Here is a 6,000-nt window from a genome sequence, read left to right on the forward strand (position 1 = left end):
GTTTCTAGTTTATCTTTGTGTGGAATACCTTTTTTAGCGGGATTTTATTCAAAGGATTTAATTCTTGAGATGGTTTGTTTAAGATGAATTAATTGTTTAATTTTTTTTCTTTATTTTTTTTCTACTGGTTTAACTGCTTCTTATTCTTTTCGTTTGTTTTATTATTCAATATCTGGTGATAATAATTTTTATTCTAGATTTTCTTTTGATGATAAGGGTTATTATATTTCATTTGGAATAATTGGTCTATTGTTTGTTGCTGTTTTTGGTGGTAGTCTTTTATCTTGATTAATTTTTCCTATTCCTCATGTGATTGCTTTACCTTATTATTTAAAGTTTTTAACTATTACAGTTGTTATTTTAGGTGCTTATTTAGGTTATCTTATTTCTAATTTTGATTTTTCTCATAATTTATTTTCTTTAAGTATACTTTCTTTTGTTAGATTTGCTGGTTCTATATGATTTATACCTTTTCTTTCAACTAAGTTTATTAGATATATTCCTTTAAAAATAGGTTATTATTCATCTAAGTCATTTGATTATGGTTGAGGTGAATTACTTGGTGGTCAAGGTTTATATAGATTATTTATCTATTTAATTGGTTATATTCAAGGTTGATATGATTCTAATTTCAAGATTTATCTTTTAACTTTTATTTTTTGAATATTTATTTTGGTAATATTATTTTTCGTTTACTTAAATAGCTTATAATTAGAGCGTGACACTGAAGATGTTAAGGAAGTATTTTTACTTTTAAGTATTTATAAATATAGATATATTATTTTTACAGTGAAAATGTAATGTTTTATATAAACTATATAAATTTTAGAAATGTTAACGGAGTTTAACCGCTAATATAAAAAGTTAGCCGCTTTCATATTGGCTTTACATTTCTTTAATTGGAACTATTATAGTTCAATTATATTATTAACAGTAATACGCCTCTTTTTGGCTTCAATTAATAAGAATAAGGGTAGTACATACCAATCTTCCAGGTCGAAACTGACTGCAATATTTCGCTTCTTATTCTATTTAAGGTTGATTGATAATATCAATACTTTTTGAATGCAACCCAAATGTTATATTTAACTACAACCCTTTATTCTGCTCATTGTAATGCTCCTTGGTTTCATTCATGGTATAGTCCTCCTAATAGAACTAGAATAAAAAATATTGTTGATACTGTTCAGATTATAATGTCTGAAGTTTTAAAAATAATTACAATTGGTAGAATTAGTGCAATTTCTACATCAAAAATTAAAAAGATTACTGCGATTAGGAAGAATCGTATTGAGAATGGTATTCGTGCTGATCTTTTTGGATCAAACCCACATTCAAATGGTGATCTTTTTTCTCGATCATTAATTAATTTTTTTGATAGTGTTGTTGCCAGGATTATAACAATTATTGGAATAATAAATCTTATGAAAACTCTTGTTGATAGAATTAGAATTGTTTTTCTTGATTTATATCAAGCTTTCTGATTGGAAGTCAAATGTACTATTTATACTAGAAAAACAATTATCTACCTCATCAATAAATAGAGATATATAAGAATAATCATACTATGTCTACGAAGTGTCAGTATCATGCTGCTGCTTCAAATCCAAAGTGATGTCTTGGTGAAAATTGATTTATTGAGTGTCGAAGTAGACATGTTGATAAAAAGATTGTTCCAATAATTACGTGTAAACCATGGAATCCTGTTGCAACAAAGAATGTTGATCCATAAACTGCATCTGCAATGGTAAAAGGTGCTTCTCAATATTCATATGCTTGAAGTATTGTAAAGTATAGTCCTAATAACACTGTGAAGAATAATCCTTGTAGTGCTTGAGTATGATTAGATTCCATTAAACTATGATGTGCTCATGTTACTGTTACTCCTGATGCTAAAAGAATAGCTGTATTAAGTAATGGAATTTGTATAGGGTTAAAGGGTTGAATTCCTATTGGAGGTCATAGTATTCCTAGTTCAATTGTTGGTGCTAATCTTCTTCTAAAGAATGCTCAAAAAAAAGAAACGAAAAATAATACCTCTGATGCAATAAATAAAATTATTCCTCATCGTAATCCAATTGATACAAATCCTGTATGTAATCCTTGATATGTTCCTTCTCGTACTACATCTCGTCATCATTGAATTATAGTTAGTAGGGTAATTCCAAATCCAATTATGAATAAGTTAATATTAAATAGGTGGAATCATTTTGCTAGTCCTGATACTAGGACTATTGCTCCAATTGCTCCTGTTAATGGTCAAGGTCTATAGTCTACTAAGTGGAATGGGTGGTTTGAGTGAGTTGTTAACATAGGTTTAATATACTTCTCTAGAATATAGAGTTCTTAGAATTGAGAAAACATAGGCTTGAATTATTGCTACTGCTGATTCTAGAATTAATAGAAGTATTTGTCCAATAATTAGTAATGAGATTAAGTTTATTGCTATAGATGGTCCTGTGTTTCCTAATAAGGTTAATAATAGGTTTCCTGCAATTATATTTGCTGCCAACCGTACTGCTAATGTACCTGGTCAAATAACATTACTAATTGTTTCAATTAGTACTATAAATGATATTAATGCAGGCGGTGTACCTTGTGGTACAAGGTGTGTAAATATATGATTAGTATGGTTAATTCATCCAAATAATATAAATCTTAGCCATATAGGTAGGGCAATTGCAAATGTTAATGCTAAATGTCTTGTTCTAGTAAAAATATAAGGGAATAATCCTATGAAATTGTTAAATAATATTATAATAAAAATTGAGATGAAAATGAATGTTGTTCCATTAAATGATTTTGGTCCAAGAAGTGTTTTAAATTCATTATGTAAGGTTAAATTTAGTTTATTTCAGATAATGTTAATTCGTGATGGTGTAAGTCAAAATAGTGATGGGATTAATAATAGTCCTAGAAATGTTCTAGTTCAATTTAACGATAAATTAAAGATGTTAGTTGATGGGTCAAATGTTGAGAATAGATTTGTTATCATTTTCAATTTAAGTTTTTTATTTCAATTGTTCCTTTTTCTGCTCTTTTAATAAGGTTAGGTTTAAATGAGAAGAAGTTTATTTGATTAAACAAGATTAATGTAGCTGAAAATATAATGAATAGTGAGAATCATATAAGAGGGGATATTTGAGGGATTTGGATATAATTTCCCCATCAGAAGTAGTCGTTAATTTACTATTATTTGGTTTAAGAGACCATTACTTACTTTCAGTCATCTGATGAATTTCAAGGTGTACTAATTTTTTTAGTTACTTTAGATTGACACTCTAATGTTATTTATTTTAACTAACTCCTTAAATTATCTTAGATAATCACTTAATAAATAAATTTACTGAAGTTCTTTCAATTACAATTGGTATAAATCTGTGGTTTGCTCCACAGATTTCTGAGCATTGTCCAAAGAATAATCCAGGTCGATTTATTGTGAATGTTCCTTGATTTAACCGACCTGGCGTTGCATCAATTTTAACCCCTAATGCAGGAACTGCTCATGAGTGTAGAACATCTGATGCTCTTGTTAATACTCGTACTTCTGTATTTATTGGTAGGATTGTTCGGTTATCTACATCTAGTAGTCGGAATCCATCATTTTCTAGGTCTTGTTCTGGTGTTATATAAGTGTCAAATTCTACGTCTATGAAGTCTGAATATTCATATCTTCAATATCATTGTCGTCCAATGGTTTTAATTGTAATTATTGCATCTACTGAATCATCAAGTAAATATAATAGTCGTAATGATGGAAGGGCAATAAAAATTAATGTAATTGCTGGTAAAGCTGTTCAGATTGTTTCAATTAAATGTCCATGAAGTATATTACGGTTAGTATAGGCAATAAATAATATATAACTTAGGGCATAACCTACAATTACTGTAATTAATAATAATACGACCATAGTATGATCATGAAAGAATGATAATTGCTCCATTAATGGTGAAGCTCCATCTTGAAGAGATAAATTTGATCATGTTGCCATTAATAAATATTTTCTAATAAAAGGTCAAACCTTTATTTGTAGAGCTTAAATCTACTGCACTAATCTGCCATATTAGAATCTAGAGATTAATGGTAATTCTGAGTAACTATGTTCTGCAGGAGGGTTATTTTGTAGTCATTCTGTTGATCTTCTTATGTTAGCTCTAAATATAATTGCTCGGTTTGTAATCATTCTTTCTCATATAATTACAATGAATATAATGATTCCTACAATAGAAATTGTAGACCCAATTCTTGATACTACGTTTCATGATGTATATGCGTCTGGGTAGTCAGAGTATCGTCGAGGTATTCCTGCTAATCCTAGGAAGTGTTGAGGAAAGAATGTTAAATTTACTCCAATGAATATAATTGTAAATTGGATTTTTAATCATGTATTATTTATAGTTAATCCTGTAAATAGTGGATATCATTGAATGACACCTCCTATAATTGCAAATACTGCTCCTATAGATAATACATAATGAAAGTGGGCTACTACATAATATGTATCATGTAATACAATATCAAGTGATGAATTTGCTAATACTAATCCTGTTAATCCACCAATTGTAAATAGGAAAATAAATCCTAGAGCTCATAATAATGGTGGATTGAACTTGAATTTAGTTCCATATAATGTAGCTAATCATCTAAATACCTTAATTCCTGTAGGTATTGCAATAATTATTGTTGCTGATGTAAAATATGCTCGTGTGTCAACATCCATTCCTACTGTAAATATATGATGTGCTCATACAATAAATCCTATTAGTCCAATTGATAGTATAGCATAAATTATACCTAATGTTCCAAATGATTCAATTTTTCCTCTTTCTTGACATACAATATGTGAAATAATTCCGAACCCCGGTAGAATTAAAATATAAACTTCTGGGTGTCCAAAGAATCAAAATAGATGTTGATATAGAATTGGGTCACCCCCTCCTGTAGGGTCAAAGAATGATGTATTTAAATTTCGATCTGTTAATAATATAGTAATAGCTCCTGCTAAAACTGGAAGTGAAAGAAGGAGAAGTAATGCTGTAATAGCTACAGATCATACAAATAAAGGTGTTTGATCTAAAGTTATACTTTCTGATCGTATATTAATTGCTGTTGTAATGAAATTCACTGCACCAAGAATAGATGATACACCTGCTAAGTGCAGTGAAAAAATAGCTAGATCTACAGATGCACCCCCGTGTGCAATAGCTCCTGCTAGAGGAGGGTAAACTGTTCATCCTGTACCAGCACCATTATCTACTATAGAAGATGTAAGAAGAAGGGTTAGTGAAGGTGGTAGTAATCAAAAACTTATATTATTTATTCGTGGAAATGCTATATCTGGTGCACCAATTATTAGTGGAACAAGTCAATTACCAAATCCACCAATTATAATAGGTATTACTATAAAGAAAATTATTACGAATGCGTGAGCTGTAATAATAACATTATAAATCTGGTCATCCCCAATTAGAGATCCGGGTTGGCCAAGTTCAGCACGAATAAGTATTCTTATTGATGTTCCTACTATTCCTGCTCATGCTCCAAATATGAAGTAAAAAGTACCAATGTCCTTATGGTTTGTTGAGAATAATCATTTTTGCGGTAAGATGGCTGAACTTTAGGTGGTAGACTGTATATCTACTTATGAGATGTTTTCTCTCTTATCATATTTAGGTCTTATATTCAATTATGATTCTAGACTGCAATTCTAGAGGTGTAAAATTTTACTAAGGCCTAAAAGATTATTCTTTTAATTATAACTTTGAAGGTTATTAGTTTGATTAACTTAAGTCCTTAGTATAATGAAATTAAGGTTGATGTTGAAATCAATCCTATTGTTGAAATTATTACTGTTATAGGAAGAATGATTCTTGATTTTTGGGACTTTATCTTTATAGATCACGAATTTTCTGTGTATGATATAATTAGAGCAGAGAATCTAATACGTATATAGTAGTAGAGTGTAATTGTAGTTAATACAACAATAATAGTTATAATAG

Source organism: Schistocerca gregaria, unplaced genomic scaffold, assembly GCF_023897955.1.
Source record: "Schistocerca gregaria isolate iqSchGreg1 unplaced genomic scaffold, iqSchGreg1.2 ptg000066l, whole genome shotgun sequence".
Lineage (NCBI taxonomy): Eukaryota > Metazoa > Arthropoda > Insecta > Orthoptera > Acrididae > Schistocerca > Schistocerca gregaria.